The sequence below is a fragment of the Protopterus annectens genome, chromosome 7.part0 (assembly GCF_019279795.1).
Source record: "Protopterus annectens isolate FY-2018-M chromosome 7.part0, PAN1.0, whole genome shotgun sequence".
In the NCBI taxonomy this organism is placed as follows: Eukaryota; Metazoa; Chordata; order Ceratodontiformes; family Protopteridae; genus Protopterus; species Protopterus annectens.
Window position 1 is genome coordinate 1470732300 of NC_056739.1, and position 19581 is coordinate 1470751880.

Here is a 19581-nt window from a genome sequence, read left to right on the forward strand (position 1 = left end):
AGAAGATATTTGGAACAAAACAATGAGTTTAAAAATTCTGACAGTAAATAAAGTTATTACAGGTGTAAAATAAGACTTGGTCTGATAAATATCAGCTTAAGAAAAAGTAAATTGATCAAATTATATTTAACCAAACTAGTGTAAATACTTTTAAAAACCTTAATGGGTCTATATTAGTTCGCCGAAATGTTATTCTGACAAACACCTAGTCATCAACCCCTCCCTAATCAGCAAAAATCATTGCCCTTAGTAAATTCAGTGAATCGCTGAAGCAATTTTCGCTGATTACATGTCGATGAATAGGTATTCACCGGAATATCATTTTGGCAACCTAATATAGACCCACCATAATGAATGTATGAAATCCCACCCAGCAATAAAAACAGTTACCAGTCAAGACCATGCAGCTTCTAACAGTAGTTACCTTTCAGTCATTTGAAGGAAGAAAATACTCAGTAGTTCAGGCTACTGACCAATAACATACTGATGATATATTTCAGAAAGTTCTTGGGTCATCAGGCAATGACAGCATATAATCCACGAGGCACAATTTGACACCCACTATGTTGATGCAAATGATAATTTTTGCACTTCCTCAGATTCATACTGAAGCACTGAGGTCTGCAAAAATGTAAACATAGGAAATTGCTCATTAAAATGAGGTTTCGGTTTCATTTGATCACCAGAGGACTAGGGTTTAAGTTATGATTTACCTTTTGCCCATACCAGAGATGCATATCCTGTTGGAGCAGGACATTACTGCAGTGGCCAGTGGTGCTGTGTGCAATAAGCACAATTATGAATTTCATAAACTGAAATTAAGTGTCTCGGGCTTAGCATTTTCCTCGAAATGCAACATCCACATTGTAGTTTATTTAATCTCTTGGGGTACAATTCCAAAATCTGTTGAATAAAAAACATGCAAACGGCCTTTCCTTCCTCTCCATTACCAGTAAACCATTTTTTATTTACTCTGCTTAACTTAATTTAATTTCAAGGTCAATGGATTGTCAAACTGATCCCTTTCAGCTATGACTCCGCTCACAATGGACATTCAGCATATTATACAAAAATAATGACTGTTTCTGAAATAATTGATCAGAAGCCAGTCAGTCCATAAGGCATGTCTGCACCATTCTTCACTTCATTATACGGAAAACCTCCTCCTAGCTTTCTGAGTTCTTATTTTCAGATTTCATAAATCACCAAAACTACAAATGTACATGGCAAATTAACCGAGTTACCTATTTCTACAAAGCAGTGTGCAGGAGGCTGATGCACCTAAACTGCAGTTACATACTGTACTGTTAAGTAATTAAGCATAGCCTGAACAAAACATACTAAATTAGTATTTGCTTTTACACTCCTGAAATTCATTCTTATATGAGCTGCCTACAGTATAGGTTTTTTATTCTTTTACGTTAGATAATGAATATTCTTAAATGCATAAACCCCTAAAACATTTGTATATGAACAAATAGGTTGATACTAGGCTCATCTGCCCTAAGGCATTTACAAGCCTAGCCAGAGTGTGTTTGGCTTTTGCCACCCTTTTAGATTTGTAGACTGTGCCTATGAATAGTAGGTCACAATATTGTCCCTCTACGGTTAATTTATTGTGCCTCTGTCTAGCAGGGACCCAGAAGTGATCCCGGGGGTATACTTACAGTCTCCCATCCACTCGTCAAGATTTCTCTTGAAGAGGGTCAGTGAGGGGCTCTGCCTAACCTGGACTGGGATTTTGTTCCAGAATGATGGGAGTCTCTGGGATATGAATCTGTCCCTCCAGCATGTCCTATTTATTTCTGTGCTCAGGTTTAAGTCTCTAGAACGTGTAGCTCTAAGGGATTTGGATTTAGCATGCCCATTAATTCTGGGTTGGACATGGCTTTATAAGTTAGGCACAGGTCGCCCATGAGTAGGCCGTAAGCAACTGAGTAGAGCCGGAGTTTCTTTAGCCTGATAGCATAGGGCATCTGTTCGAGTCCCTTTATCCTTTTGGTGAGGTACTTTTGGGGTCTTTCCAGTTGCTGCAGGTGTCGGGTATGGTACATCCCAAATGGGGCATTGTATTCAATTATGGGCCTGATGAGTGATGAATAGAGTGGTACAATGACCTCACTTGATCTAGATGTGAAACCTTTCGTGATGAGGTGGGCTAATATAGAAGGTCTTTCTGACCACTTTGGCAATGTGGTTGTCAAAGGAGAGATTACTATCTACTTGGGTCCCCAAGTCCCTAATTACTTCCTCCGTACTTAGTGTGTTACCTCCTATGTGGCAGTCTGTGGGCACTTTGTTTTTCCCAAAGGGGATGACAATGCATTTTTTTGCATTTAGCTTAAGGCCATGACTCTGGCACCAGTTATCTGTGTCTATGAGACCCTTTTGGAGAATGCTTGTGTCAGCTGGGGAGTCTGTTATGGCACCTAGTTTGCAGTCATCTGTGAACTTCGTCAGCCATAGTCCTCCCATGTTTGCCTGTACCTCAGAGAAGTAAATACCGAACAAGAGGGGTCCCAGGACTGAGCCTTGTGGAACTCCACTTGTAACTGGTTTAGAGTCTGACAAGGCTCCTGCAATTTTGACTGCGTGGGTTCTATCCCCCAGCCAGTTTGCAACCCATCTTGTGACATAGGGGTTGATATTTAAGTTTATGAGCTTATTTATGATACCAGAGTGGGGTATTGTGTCGAAGGCCTTTGCGAGGTCCAGGTAGGCTGTGTGGACCACTTTCACTTCGTACATGGCCCTGGTAACTGTTTCAAAGAAGTCGACCAAGTTCAAGAGGCAAGACCTGCCCTTAAATCCGAACTGGGTAGAATCCAGTGTCCAAAGGTTACCGATATCATTGTTTATGAGTTCCATGATGATACGCGCCATAGCTTTGCAGACCAGGCGAGTCAGGCTTATAGGGCGATAGTTACTGGGGTCCGTTGTGGCACCTCCCTTGTGGAGCAGGACCACCGTTGCTGTACGCCATTCCTTGGGTACATATCCTGTGGTAAGGCTGAGGTTGAACAGGGACTTTAGGTGAGGGTTTAGCTCATCTTGTAGCTCGTGTAGGATGCATCCTGGGACACTGTCTGGTCCCATTGATGCTGTGTTTTTTGCTTTGGAGAGGGCAGCTCTCACCTGATCATCTGTGATGTTTGGGAGGTTACACTCTGTTGGGTTGGAGATTTGCTCTTTTGGGGGGATGGGGTGGAGAAATTTGCACTGAATCTGTCTAACAGGATGTTGGCAATGTCTGTTGGTTCAGTGTATTTTTTGTCATTTTGCACCAATTCGGAGCATATCTGGGAGTTTCCGCCCAGGTTCCTGACATAACTAAAGAATGCCTTGTGGTTGTCCTTAGTATCTTGTGTAATTTTTCTTTCGAAGCTGGCCTTAGATGATTTTATGAGGGATCATAGCTTCTTGCTGGTACTGATCAGAGTTGCCTTCCCTTTTTGGGATCTTGCTCTATCATGTACTAGCTTCCTCCTTTTGTTGTACAGCTTATTTATGGCCGGGGTCCACCAGACAGGTCTCCTGCCCTTGGAGGAGTGAGTCTTGGTTTTATTTGGGATGGCACGACCCATGCATTCCTACAGGTGTCCATAGAATGCATTTGCGAAGGATTCTGCAGTTTGAGCCATGTTTTCTACTGGCCCAGGGGCTTTGAAGGTTTCCACCTCAGTTTTGAGAAGTGTGAAGTTTGCTTTTGAGAAGTTCTTCACTGTGGTTACCTTGGCTGGGGGTGGGGATGGGATATGGATGTCCAGTGAGATTAATTTGTGGTCTGATCTTACCAGTGAGGGGTATACCTCTGGTGTGGAACATAGCGCCCCTATGTTTGTGATGACCAGATCCAATATGTTATCCCCTCTTGTAGGGGTATTGACCAGTTGTTCTATAGCATTTGAGTTTATAAACTCTAGGAACCTTTGGGCAAGGGTGTGTGGGCTTGAGTAGTTTACCCAGTCAATGTTTGAGTAGTTGAAGTCACCCAATATGATGGTGTTTGGAGAGACTTTCATGTTCTCCAGTGTTTTCAGGAAGGCCGAGTGGGGTTCCTGAGTTTAGGAGGGTGGTCTGTAGCAGGCTATAAACTGAAATGCAGTTTTGTCCACTGTTAGTTGCACGTGGATGGTTTCCGTTGCTTCGTGCAGTGCTACTAACCTGGAGGTGTGGGTATTTTTGATATATATCGATACTCCCCCTCCTTTTGTGGTTCGGTCCGAGCTTTGTGGCCGGAAAGCATGGTATGAAGTATAACCTGGTAGTGCTGGGGTGCTCTCTGGAGCCTTGAACTAGGTCTCTGTTATCGCACAGACATCGATGTTCTCCATACTGAGGAGAGTCTCGAGTGCATGCATTTTGAGGTTTAGACGTCTGGCGTTGAGTAGCATTACCCTTAGTTTCTTTTTCTCTGTATTTTCTATGGAGGTGGGTTTGTCTTTTGAGCCTTGCCTAAAAAAGGCACTATGGGGGTGGCAAGAGCCTTAGCCAGTATTCGAAATCCCAGGGGTGACAGGTGCAAGCCATCCCTAGCGAAGCAGCGTGGCTTGTCGAGCATGTCATCCCAGGCTGACAGACACTGGATCCCCTTTGAGTGACACCAATATTTTAACCAATTGTTAAAATTTTACATTTTTTCTTTATACTGTGGCATCATTCTTGGTGAGGGTAAGATGCTACTCAAGGTCAGGGTCATACCAGGCTGGGCTACATGATCAGAGAGCTCCTCTATGTCTCTTTTCATATAGTCCAGGGAGGTACGTCTCAGGTCATTCACACCTGCATGGACAATGACGGAGTCATATTTGTACTTGCTTTGGAGTGACCTGAGTGCATGTGTTATGTGGCGGATCCTGGCACCCAACAGACAACTTACAGTGACCTTCTTGTTCAGCCTGGTGAGTGGGACGTCAGTGTGCCTGACTATAGAGTCACCTATTGCAAGTGTATTTGGTGTGTTGTTTAGCCTTATGGGCTGAGACTGTGTGGCACACTGACTTTGTGGACTGTGATACGTGCGTATTGTTGCGTGATGGCAGTTGTTTGGTGGTATGCTTTGGAGGTCTCTGTTGCTTAGGCAGGTTTTTATTTAGAGCCTCCGAGTATGTTTTTGTGTGTTTATGTGTTTGGTCTGTTTTTTCTATAGGTCTATGTGAGACTGGATTTGTGATGTGTGCAGTTACCTTCTTCTGATTGACTGTGCTAGTCATGGATTGAGAGAGCTCAGCCTCCAGTTTGGCAATGTAGTTGCATCTCTCACATATATTTGAGCTTTTTTGGAGGAGAAGAGGGTTGTCTGTGTAACATAAGGCAGTTGTAACACTGCCTTAAGATTCCCATATTTACCAACTGGACTGGAGAGTACACATGAAACTGTCCTTTGGACATGTCAGGATATTTGTGATTTCTGCGTTTGACTGTTCTAGGAGGATTTAGAAGAGTATAAGAGAGGATTTATTGCTTTAATTCCTTCTAAGTTTGGATTTAGAAGAGTATAAGAGATTTGGTGCTTTAATTTCTTCTTAAGTGCAGGTGAGAAGCTTATAAAGTGAGAATAGAGTGCTTCTTTTAGAGATACAGACCAGTTCCAAGAGAAAAAATGAAGAGCAGACTTTGTGGAGCCGGTAATAGTCTAAACCTGTTTAGGCGGCGCTGCCCGAAGCTGCGCTATGCAGATACAGAGTATCCATTTATGGAAATCATTTAGTTTTCCAAGTAATATGCTAGACTGAGGCCCATGTTATTGCATTTTGTACTTCACATTTTTTTGTGTTTAAGTATTTGTGAATACTTTTTCTACTATTTATCTTATTCCTTAGTACAGAAGCACTGTTCTCTGTAGTTTATCATACCTAGGGTATTATATAAAGGAGATGCTATGTGAATGTCAGTGGACAGACTTGGCATGCCATGTCCACAAAGCTGATCTTTGGTTGAGTGGGGTGCCCCAAATGATGGAGTTGTGGGATGACCACTGTTTTACTAAAAATTTCCACTAAAACAGTACTCCAATACACAGAACAAGTTTGTCACCAAGAGACCTTACTCACTGAAACTTTAATTATATTGCCAAAAAACATACAGAACACAGATTGCTTCCACTTATTCTGTACTTAAACTGGTCTGGCCAAGCTTAAGCTTCATAAAGCATAATCAAAGCAAGAAATTACCATTTAGCTCTTCATCTAATTTAGTACCTAGTACAACTGTCGCCCCGAATTTTAAAATATTCTCACCACTTTCAAAGAACTTTCCTACGTAATTTGACAGCTTATGCTCACCTCTTAATCATCCAGTCTGGCAGCGTTATGCTTTCAAATCCTGATCTCCAACTTTCATTCAATTAAGACATTATACAACCACCAGCTTTACAACCCTCTCCACAAACACAAAAAAAAAAGAAAAAAAAAACACCGCCTATTAAATACCCTAGCATGCATCAATTACCATAAAACATTATCTGAATATTCTCCACTGTGCTTTTATTTGCTTGCTTCTATCAATAGATCCTTATTGTCCAAAGTTCTTCATAGTAGTCACTTGCTTTTCCCCCAACCCCCTTCTTAGTGGAACCAGCCCTTCAAAATACTTCAGCTCCACCTCAGAAATGGATATTCTCCCAGTTGAATATAGTCAAGCAACACACAATGTTAACCATAATCTAATATGAAAAACTATTTCACAGCTATCTTGCTTCCTGTAAACCTGAACTTTTCACACATTTCCTCCATATGGCAAGTGCCTTCATATAAAATGAGCACATACTACTGTCCCAAGCTTTCTGTCAAGCAAATCTTCAACATTTAGCTTCATGTAACAAATCCTATTTTCTTTAGTCTTGCTAGAAGTGCTTCCAAACAAAGTTGTATTTTGGCATCATATAACAGCTCTAACCAGGAGTTTTCTGGAGACTTAACATACTTCCTTCCTGGCATAATCACATCCTAAATTCTCATTTTCAATTGAAGTTAAACATTCCACTCTTCACCCCTGTAGGTCAGCAAATCTTATCCACTCTTCCTTTTCTCTCCAGGGAGGGTGGCCTAATGGTTAAGGTTTTTGCCTTACAAACACAAGGTACAGGGTTCGAGTTTCACAAGGGATAATTGGCTAAGCTTAAAATGGCTCACAAGGGCAGTTAGCTTAGTACTAAACTATGAACCTAAAACCTATGAACAGCATACCACCTGGATAAACCTAGCTGCATTCCTTCTGTCTTCTGTCATTTCTTCACCTTAACTCAATAGCTATCTGTTATACTTTCCCCAGTACTCCATTCATAATAAAGAGAGGCACAAACTGTATCCTGACTACCTTGGCATTCTTATAAACAATATGCAGCTTGCTTTTATGTATTTTGAAGTAGAGCTGTCCTTATAAAGCTATGGTTTACTGTTATATCCGCTAATATTCTTACCCTGCATTACTGATTGGGTTTACTAACAAAAACGTTTCACTAAATCAAATTTTTTTTTTTACATGTTCCTCATCAGTCTCATTATGCATAGCTTGACAAGGATTTTATGGTGTGAATCACTTCTCTTGAAATATACCCACTTATTTGATTCAAAAAAGTGTTCTAATGAAATATAGCCAGCCTACAGACAACATCTACTGATTTAATAACACGTAAATCAGTTTAACAGGATCCTTTTCTCAAATATACTGAATTTACATTGTCCCGTCCCCCCTTTAAATAACCACACCAAACACAAAGCCATTTGACGACCTTTATTAAACTCAGTTATACAATAAACTTATACACACAAAACCAACATTAGTTATCTTCCTCAGCAACGATGATCTCAGGGCAGCGTCACCACTCACCCTGGATGAATTTACCTCAGGGCAGCGTACCTACTCACCCTGATACCTCCTCCACCGGGGCAGCGTACCTACTCACCCCACATAAAGAGGCAGTGTACCTACTCACCTCACCACCAGACCAAACCATTAACCAATAACCACCTTCTTTAGAGGTGGAACAGAAGAGGACAATCCTGTCCCTCTTCTCTGCCAGCAACCTGGTCCCAGGTTGTTTCCCCTCCTAAACCGTAGCCACAATCACATCCTTTAAAAGAGCTTCAAATGAAAATTAAAAAGAGCCAATCCTACGTCATTAAGGTGTACTCCATCCGTTCGGTAACAAGACTCCTCTCCATCCCCAAAATCTCTATGGTCAATGGTATGCATCCCCAAAATTCTTAACTGGCTAGCCAGTCTTTGACTGGCACACCTTCTGACCCTTTCAATCACCCTATAACTATATGCAGCCCTCCAACACAAACGAGGAACCAACTCTGACCACACAATTTCCATACCCGGGTACAACATCTGTAATCTCATCAAATCCTGAAGAATAATGTCCACTAATTGTTTTTTGAAAAAAATGCCCAAGTCATTGCCCACACATGAATGACTAGTATACAAGGACAACCCACCTTCAGTTTAGCCCTCTCAAATTCACGCAACAACCCATTCCACCTAAGACCCCTAACACCATGCCAAGTCACTGACCACCCTAAATGTGATAAACCCAAATTTACCCCATCATCCCTAACTAAAGCACGCTTCTCTGCCCAGTGGATATACTAATGCCCCAAGATAATGATGTGCTTCCCTAAAAGAAAAGAAGAGAAAATTAATAATCAGACCACAACTTATCTAATATAAGACAAAAATGCATTTGAAAACCACCTCCCCACTCTCTTAATCAATTCAATGGAACTACCCTCTCTAGCTAAATCTGAGGCCCTACCTATCCTGAATGAGTGAGCTGCAAACCTCTCCACCAGAAATCCCATGCAACATAAAACCCTCCTCACCAAAGTTATGAATCTACTACTCGACACCACCTTCCCATTCTCTTCATAAATTCTTTAGCCCACATTACTGGACAAAGGCAAGGATTCCTGTCAGGTGTAAGCACCACCAAACATCCCCTACCCAACTGATCTGTCTTACTCCTCCTTAATGCAACAGTAACATCACCCTCCCCTATGATAACATCCTTCCAACATAACGAGCCTAACAACTCTGAAATACGGAAAGCGCTAAAATATAACCATGTACATAACGCACCCCACATAAAGTAATCTGAACCCTTGTAGCAAACCTAACACTCTCAGCAAAACTTTTAATATAACCCTCGTAAGTGGCCTTCGAATATCCCTCCGTTCCACCAACACTCTCCCCCAACCCCTCAACATACGCCCTAATGTCCAAGACTTAGTGAAATCCTGCAACCCCGCTACCTTAGCGAAAATGCTAATTGCAGCGAAATCCACCTTAACTGTCTGCAAAGCCTTGCCTAGCCCCCAAGCATGAGCTACATAATGCAACAGTAATTCCTCTGACCATAGCCCCCCTTCCTCTTCTGGCAGCTGCAAAATAAACTGATTAAAATCAGAAAGAGCCCTACCATATGCCTTCCTCATAGAAGGGGCCCAGGAATGCTGTACCAGCTGCCTGGCTACATCTACCCAAGATTCCACACCTCCTCTGGCAGGGTTTCTGGCACCTCCTCCACCCATGAAACCAACACTCGAAACCTGCAAAACTGAAATCAGGACAAGCTATCAGCAATCTCATTCCTTACACCAGGCACATGCACTGCTGTAAAGGAAAAATTAATTAAGAGGCTCTGCAAAACCAATTAATGTAATACCAACAATAACAAACCCGATTTAGCAGTCTTCTTTTGTAATACCCTCACAACAGCCATATTGTCAGAGTGAAAAACTGCACATTTGCCCTTCAAATGCTCCTTCCACACCACAGAAGCTGCCCATATAGGCATCAACTCTAGAAAGGCCACATCCTGCTTCCATACCTCCTTCCAATCCCGTGGCCATTTGGCCGCAAACCACCAACCCCCAAAATAGGCCCCCATATCAGCACCCCCAGCTGCATCCATAAACAACTGAAGTTCCTCCTGCCTCACCAAGTCTGACTGCCAAAAAGATATTCCATTAAATTGTTGCAAAAACCCATTCCCCAACACCAAGTCCTCCCGCACCAGTTGGGTCACCCTAACCCAATGGTGTTTGCTCTGACCCCCTTTCAACAAAACCAACCAAGTTCTATGCACGGGGGAGATGCACGGTCCAAACCAAATGCCACAAAACAACCAAGTAGACCAGCAAGAGCAAAAGTGGAGGTAAAAAGTAATCCTTTATTGAATACAGACCGGTTTTGGCAAATGTTGCCTTCTTCAGTGTAGGACAAAACAACAGAGTCCCATCCATCAAACATTAAATGAGAATTTTCAGCCAATAAGCCAACAGAAATCATAAATATTAATGATATAATAAATGTAGCCATAGCCCAAAAATTTTTTTGTTTGGAATGGCTAAATCCTGACTAAATAAATACATTGCTGAACCATAGAATATCACACTGACCTTCAAAGACCCCTGAATTGCCCAAAACCAACCAATATGAAAAATAACAATACACATATTTTCCATAAATTAGTATATGTTTAAAGGAAATACATGAAAAAATACATAGCATGTATGGTGCCCCAAAAACCAATCTATGTATTATTTTTGCATTGTATATAGCACAAACAGCCATCAGACATCCAAGATAGAGAGAATACTACAGTTTGTTAAACAAAAATCATGATCATAATACATGACAATATGATGTGCAAACCCTCCATATCATAATTATCCATTGTACCTATAATGCCTAAAAGTGTGATTATACACTGAACTATATTACGCTAATCATCCACTCTGCCTAAGTTACCTAAAAGGCAAATTAAATATAGCACATAAGTAGTCATGGCCATAATGTATTATAATGCAGGAACAGCCCATCAGAAAAATCAAAAAGGCTCTCCTGTAGCCAAATGGACCCACCCCCATCTAATATCAATACAACCAAGGATGGAAAAACATTAGACAGGAATAGGGACCCTAACATGGAAAAAAAGTATAGGGTAGGCCCATGAAACTAATACGTTCATACATAAGGAACCAACTATAAGTGATCATTGAGCCCAGGGTAAAATAGACCCCCTAATGTGACTATCCAATATTTCTTTTTGTGATCTAATAGGCCATGCCAGCCTTGTTTGTTACTTCTATCACCAGAAATACGATCTATGATCATAAAATTGAATCTAGCCTGTGGATGTTTAAGAGTGTGTTGGTACAAAGCACTGGTCACTTTGTGATTTCTAATATCACTGCGATGTTCATTCATTCGAGATCTAAGTGCCCTAGAACAAATACACCACTGACCTACAAAAAGCTCACCCTAGGTGCTCTGCTCGACAGGCAAAATTCAAAAGACCCAGCAACTCCATAACTGAATGAATCCAAATCTTATCCTTACCCAACACCAAACATATAACCGACCTAAGTCTCTCTACTTTATTCTTGGGTAGGCAAAACAGTCCCCACTCCGCATCAACTGTTAATCCCAGAAATTCTAATGCTCTTGCCGAACCCCCTCCATCTTATGCTGAAACAATGGTACCTCTAACTCCTCACACAATCAAACTCCTGCAACCCCTCCTGTGCTCCTACCCTTCTTTCTTCCACCAACAAAAAGTGACATAAATAATGCACTGCCTTTTGAGTTCCCACTCTCTGCTGCCAAATCCAATGCACTACAGTACTGAACTTCTCAAAAGTCGCACATGCCACTGAAAAACCCATAGGCATAGCTTTATCGAAGTAGTACTTATCACCTACCCGCATCCCCAGTAGAGGTCAATCCTCAATCCTAATAGGCAACAATCGAAAAGCCGACTCAATGTCAACCGTAGCCAACCATGGCTCTCGAAATTCCCTAATCACTTTCACTGCATCTAAGGAAGCATAATGCACCCTAACCTCCCCTTCTGCAATAAAACCATTTACTGAATTCCCTTCCAGATACGACAAGTGATGTATCAGAGTTCCCCTGTTCGTTTCTTCGGCACCAACCCCAAAGGCAACACCCTGTAAGTACTGAAAAGCGGACTGTCAAAAGGACCCAATAACTTCCCCACCTGAAACTGCTTCTCCACTAAAACCTCCAGGATGTCCGCTTTACCTTGAGCAGATCACAGATTCTTGCAACCCTCCCACCCCCACCCACAGTGGACTTTATAGGAAACCCCCCTGAAATCCTTGCATTATCTCATTTTTGATGGCCAGACCCAGAAACAGATGAAGCATACCCCAGAGAGCATCCATCTTAATGGGGAATGGCACCCCTTCCTCTATTGCCTCTAAAGAACCAGAGTCCAAATCCTTGGGACCCTCAAAAATTACCCCTCCCTGGACCGGTTGAAAGCCTTGCCCACCAAATCCACCCTCACGACCCATAACATTATAGTTCTAGGTGGACAGGTCTTGCCAACCACAGCCAACGGCCGAATGACTCCCTCCACATCTTGAACAAACGTGTGCAAATTCGCACCCCACCCATGAACAGGAACCACTATTAAAAGATCAAACTACACCCGCTGCTTCCGCCCCACTCATCCTTCTGTTAAAGCCAACGCAACTATCCATCATTGTGGACAACCATAGATCTGGATGACGCACCTCCCAATGGAGTGACTGGTCCACAGCCTTCCATTTGCAGAAACGCTGATCATACCAAAGCCATGCATTACCCGGCCTTAACCATTGTGCCTCACGAATGGTAAGGAAATAGCCTAGAAGTGGCAGGACCAAAGACCCGTCCTTCTCAAGCTGCACTGCCATAAAATAAATAAAGCCAACTGCCCAATTATCCCATGTCCTAGGGTGAAGCTTACCTCCCCTCTGTCTTCCCAATGCCGCTCAAGCCACCAACAGGTCCTTGCTATTAGAGGACTCTGCTTCCACTAGCCATTGGACCCCTTTTGCATCGATCAGCTCAAACAAATCCACATACTCTCCTTTACAAATTTTTTCCTTAACCAAGCCTGGAATGTGCAGAGTCAGGAAAACCGCTCCTGTCCCCAAGATTGGGTAGCCAATCAGTCCCCTGGCCACAGCCCAATGTCAGAGCCTACCTCCAAGCCCAAGACCGAACTGTCCCTGGAACCAACAGCCACCCCCGTCGCATCAATAACCGGGTACCTGGCACCCTGTGCTAGCTGCCTCTGAGCCTCCTCTATTCCTTGCACACGACCCCCAAGGTCCCCAACTGACAAGTTGTCATCCCACCACCCAGCACAATCCTCAACCCCTAGCTCCCCAGACAATACTGCCATAGTAAAACCATTACCTGCACCTTTGTCTTGAGACATACTGGGAACCGGTGTATCCACTGCTACCACCTGCTGCGATGCCTGTTGCTTTTTCCCTCGAGCTGGGGTTCTCACTGCTGTGTGCCACCTCTTCCACCCCACGGTCTGTTCTGGTTCCTGTACCATCCCAGATGTTGCTGCCTCCTGGAACAACTCCTCTGCTTTGGCCACAACAGCTTGTCATTGCTGCCTTAGTTCTGGTAATTTAGCCATCTGTAAAAGAGAAACACAATATTAAAACTGTTCCACAAACCCAACTGCCCTACTCCCCCCCCAACCCCTAATGTTGCCTTGCCCTACCACACTCTGCCTACTTAGCTATACTCTGCAGCCGAAAACCACCCCTTGTATAGCTTACCTACTAATCATACAGTCTAATCACTTAACTAATGCACTCATATCTCCCCCATACATTAAAATATGCCATTGCCTGGCACACACTTCACCCTTCATCTGCACACCAAATCAGCCACACTTCCTACAGCTTGCAAACCCTTCCTAAGACTAGAATATCACCTGTCTATAAATATCCCTCCCCATATATATCTATATATATATAAAAAAAAATTATAAAATATTAAATAAATAAATAATTCTGCACATCTAACTTTCTACCTACATACCAACCACCCAATTCTAGCACCATTCAACCACAATAGAGTCTGTAACACTTACCTTGTTCTCCCAGAACGACAATCCAGATAGGTAACGGCCAAAGACAGCAGTGTGCCTGTGCAAACCGGCGCCCAGACCCAATGGCCAAAAAAAACAGCAGAAGCTACCCACGAAACCACCAGGGAGGACAGAAAGGATTTCCCACCATTACCACCACTGAAGCAAGGATGCAGGGATACCACCATGGCCACGACGACCACCCCAAAGAATGGACAAAACCAGGGACCGGCAAAAGGACACAATAGCCCATGAACCCATCAGGGAGCACGAAAAGATCATCCACCACTACCCCCAATGCTGATGGGACCGGATTGCGGCGAAGGACCCTCCACAGCCTACCATGACTGCTGGGAGAACACTTTTCTTAATAAAACCTGAGGAACGACACCGAGGACCAAAGAAAGGACACAGCAGCCCACGAACCCACCAGGAAGCACAAGATGATGATCCACCACTACCCACAACACTAATGGGACGTATTACAATGATGGACCCCCAACAGCCTACCATGACCACCGGGAGAACACTTTTCCTTTGCTTTTTTTTTTTTTTTTTTTTTTTTTGGATTACCCGGCCCACCCACATGGATCCTAACTGACCGCATGGCCCCAAATAGGAAGGAGGTACTGACCGACCCGGCCTACCCACACGGATGTTACTTGACCACATGGCCCAACCGGAAAAAGGCCCGAAGAATCCCCTAGAGACACATGGACAACAGTGAGTAACCTCAGCAGCACCGAATGACCACAAAGACCCCAACCACCGTGACCGGCCCTACCACCCAACCAGAGCCACCACTGGACCACCAGGAGGCCCTCAACCATGAACAAATGCTCCAGGACACAAGGAAACACCCACTGCAACCACAGGCTTACCGGACCACTGGAGAATCACACCAGCACCCAGGTAAGCCTAGCACCACTCACACCAACACTACCCCACTACCACACCATTCACCCACACACAGTCTGCTCTCAGTATTCTTTCACCCTTCCCTGCCAGTAGGTCCTGTCCCTCAACCAATATTCTCAGACTCCATTCCCACATTAAAATTAGTCACTATAGAGAAACACCAAGAGAGAGAGAGAGGAGGGAACTAACCCAGTTAACCCCCTCTCTCCCCACCATCCAAGGCCTACCTGCACCCACAATACCTACAGGTCATCTAGATGTAAGCTAGTTGTTACTGCACCACCAACTCATACCAAATGTGCCTACTTCCTTTAATCCCCAACACTTAATCCTGCCAGAAGTCCCTCCTTCCCCCTACCTCAATTCCTTTCACATTTTCCTCTAACACTTTCACCACCACAATCCCACTTATCCTATCCAACTACAACTCCTCACCTTAATTCCTACCTCTATACCCTCCCCACACCTCTTTAACCTTATTCGTGGGACCAGGACAATTTAGTTTGTCCCAAACTACATTTCTAAAGGATGCAACTAAGCTATGGTTCATTTATTAATTGATTATACCTTCCCTACTTCTGCTATCCTCAATGCATGAAAAGCTACTGGAGACATGAGCGATGGACAGCAGGGTACAAAAGGACATCCATGATCAGGATGCATTCCATGATCAGGATGTATAGTTGTGAACCTATCAGTTATACAAATAGTAACAGTTAGAATCAATACCTTTAAGTAACTTTGCTGAAATTCCACTGCAAGTGCTGACAGACTTTGCCATTTATTCCACTACTGTGTAGTTGGAGAGTAGACAACCATTTGCATGTGGTGGGATTCCCCCACACTGGATTTGCATTAAATAAAATAACTAGTTGACTGTTACTATCCATGATCTCACACAAACATTGCATGCAGGACAGGAAATGGGTACCAAAAGACACAATATCTACTTGACATTTTTTCAGCATTCTTGAACTGCCTGTAATACATATTTAGTTCAAACTGATAGATCATCGTTTCTTGTGAGTCAGCTTCTGTGGTCCACAGGATCCCAGCATCATGGCAGAACACATTACTCAGTATTTCAAGTTCTAGGACTTGTGTCTTTCAAGGAGTTTGAAAGAACCTCAACTACAGACTGAAAAGATGAATGAACACAAATTATTGAAAACAATATGACCAAACAGTTAACTATCAAAGCCTCTTTGAAAATCAACGCAAGAACAAAAAAGTAAAAAGCAGATTTATTTTATTTTACATTTGTTGACCGGGCTAGTCTAATTGGATATATGTCCATTTTCAGTAGAGGCCCGGGGAGAAAAGCTCCGAACATGAACACTAACAAAGTTAACAATATACAACAAAGACATGTATAATAGTACAGAGGTAGCATTGGTTAAAAGAAAATTATAGTATTATAATTATAAACTAAAGACATTATACTAAAAGTTAAACTAAACAAAAAAAAAACAATTATACTAGACACAAAAGTGGGTATGAGCAAAATAGAGTAAAGTCCTTATATTTCATCCTCTTACTATGGAAAAAAAAAAAAAAAAAAAAAAAGAGAAGTAACTAGATTTGGAGGCCTAGGTTAGGGGAGTGGGGAAAGGGGTATGAGCAGGAGGGAAAAAGATTTCAGTCTGGGTTAGCATAAGGACAAAGCCACTGTGTTTTAAGATGTTCTTTAATATGTTTTTTGAATAGAGAAGTAGAAGCTAGGGTAGATAGCTCAGGAGGGAGGTGATTCCAGTTTTTACCTGTAGTGTTTGAGAAAAGTGAGTCACCAGCTTTGTTGTTAGATTTAATCGAGGAGACCAGGAGTTTATTAGCAGAACGTAGTGTAGCTAGATTTTTATATGGTGAAATCAGATTAGTGAGGCTAGGGGTATTATTGGGGTGGTATAGGATCTTTTGAGTGATAAGTAACTGTTGACAGAGTACATGGTTCTGCAGTTCTAGCCATCCTAACTGTTTGAGTTTAAGGCAGTGGTGAGTTTTAAAGGGATAGCATGTGATGAATCTAGATATGCTATTATAACAGGTAGAATGTTTGGAGATGTTGTTTTTTGATAGGTTAGTGTATATATATATATATATATATATATATATATATATATATATATATATATATATATATATATATATATATATATATATAGCTATAGCAGAGGCATAGAAAAGGGTAGAAATGAGGTGGGTCTGGGCAATAGTTTTCCTGGCTGAAGGGGTAAGGAAGGGTTTAATTCTATAGAGAGTACCAAGTTTTTTGTTAACAGACTTTATGGTGGAGTTAATATGGTCATCATAGTTAAGACGATTATCAATTGTTACACCTAGTAGGCGGGTGGTATTATCTGGGGTTATGTTGGTAGCATTGTTAGCGGTTATAGAGAAGAATGGATTGGGTGATTTATGAGTTGGAGTAAAAAGTAGTAGTTTTGTTTTTTTGGGATTAAGGAGGAGGAAATGTTGCATAAACCAGTTTTCAACATTTTGGAAAACAGTTTGGGTGAGGGACTGGAGGGAGGCTAAGTTCTTAGCAGTACAGATTAAGGTTGAGTCATCTGCATATTGAATGCAGGTAGCTTGAGGTATGTTCATGTGTAGGTCGTTAATAAATAAGGAAAAAAGAAGGGGACCTAAGACAGAGCCTTGTGGGACTCCAATATTTACTGGAAGTAATGAAGACAGATTGTTATCCCAAAGTACTGCTTACTGTCTGTTTTTAAGATAACACCTAAACCATTGTAATTGCTTGTGGATCAAGAGAATGGGACTTTAGTTTGTCTAGAAGTAAGTTATGGTTAACCATATCAAAGGCTTTTGACAGGTCAATAAATAGTGCAGAGGAAAAGGAGTTATTGTTACGATTTTTATTTATAGAGTCAGTGAAGGATAGAAGTGCATTTGTTGTGCTTTTGAATGGTCTGAATCCATTTTGGCAGTTGGCTAGTAGGTTATTTTGTAGTAGGTGGTTAAGTAGTTGTTTGTGAATGCATTTTTCCATTATCTTAGCTAATGGGGAGATTAAGGCAATAGGTCGAAAGTTAGAAAGCTCAATAGAAGATCCACCTTTATGTAGAGGGATGATGTGGGATACTTTCCATATGGTAGGGATTTTGCCTTCAGGAATAGTTCTGTTAATAAGGATAGATATGGGGTAGTCTATAGCTTTTGCGGCAATTTGTAGGTATTCAGATGGGAGATGGTCAGCAGACGGGGTGCAAGGTTTCAGTGTTTTAAGTAGCTTATAGATAAGAGATGTAGGTACAGGTTGTATATGAAAGGTAAGAGATGAAGTCTTGGAGGTATTTGGTGGGGAAGCAGTAGAAGGGGGTAAAAAATTGACTAGGGTTTGAATGGCTTCTGTAAAGTAGTTATTAAAGACATCAGGGATCTGGTTGGAATTATTATGGTTGAAACTTGATGGGGCAGGAGTAGTAGAGTGTCCTGGCTGAAGAAGTTTGTTTATCCTTGACCAAAATTTTTGTGGAGTTTGTTGACTGGTTTGTTGGAGGTGAAGGTAGAAGTCTTTTTTGTCTCTAAGAGTATCCTTCTTGGTAGCATTTCTTAACTGTTTAAAGAGGAGGTGATCAGATGGACATTTGGTAGCTCTCCATTTAGCCCAGATTTTGTTTCTGAGGAGCATCTTTTGCTTAGCTTGTTTTGTTAGCCATGGACCAGATTTGGTTCTTATTCTAGTAGAGCAATAAGGTGCGTGGTAGTCTAGGATTTGAAGAAAGTTAGTGTTGAAGTAGGTCACAGCCTCATCAAGTTCAAGAGGGGTCAATGGTGACCAGTCACATGCTTGCAATTCATTCAGGAAGCTATCTGGATTAAAGAATTTTTTAGAGCGGGAAGTTTTGAGATTATGAGTAGTTGAGATATGGAGTTTTTGTCTAATAATATAAGTAAGCATATGGTCACTGATATTGTCGGGAAGGGTTCCTGGAGTATAATTGCTAGAGTGGTTATTAATAAGGATCCAGTCAAGAGTAGATTCTTTCCTGCTAGGTCTGTGGATTCTAGTAGGAGTGGTTATTAATTGAGAGAATCCAAAGAGATCTATGTGGTTAGTAGGGTTCTGTGAACTGCAGGTGAACCAGTCTATGCTGAAGTCACCCACTACAATGGTCTCCTGAGGTAGTTTGGTAGAGAGGTAACTAAGCTTTCAAGAGTATTAGTATTGTTACCAGGGGGAAGATACATACAAATCAGGTAAATAGATTTGGGGTTGTTGATTTGGAGTTTGATAGACAGCATTTCAGATTTGGTGTCTAATGATGGAAGCACATTAAAGGGGGAACCTTGGAGATTAGATTTATAGACAATGGCTATACCTCCACCTTTTTTGGTTTTGCGGTCACATCTAAGGATATTATAGCCTGGAGGGGTAATGTTCTGGTCTAGAGTAGATGGTTTTAGCCAGGTTTCTGTAAGACATAGAATATCAAATGAGTGCAAATCAAGGAGTGCATGCAGGTGGGAAATTCTATTGTTAATACTTCTAATATTAAGGTGAGCTATCAGGAGGGAGTTAGATGCTTTAGCTAATGTAGAAATCTTGGGTAAAGTTACATTATCATCATTATTACAGATATCATGGAAAACACAGTCATGCAAATATAGCCATCTATAAATGATTAGTAAACTGGACTTCCCATACAAGTCTTGACTTAATATCTAAAGAATATGAAGGCCAGGGCCCACTGCAATTCAGAAATTAAATATTGAAACCTGTGTAA

At 41.9% G+C, this 19581-nt stretch overlaps 1 protein-coding gene across 1 annotated transcript in view; it reads left to right on the top strand.

Annotated features, from left to right (window-relative positions):
- EDEM1 (ER degradation enhancing alpha-mannosidase like protein 1) overlaps nt 1–19581 on the top strand; it is a 1151518-nt gene that overhangs the window by 281372 nt on the left and 850565 nt on the right. The window lies entirely within an intron of this gene.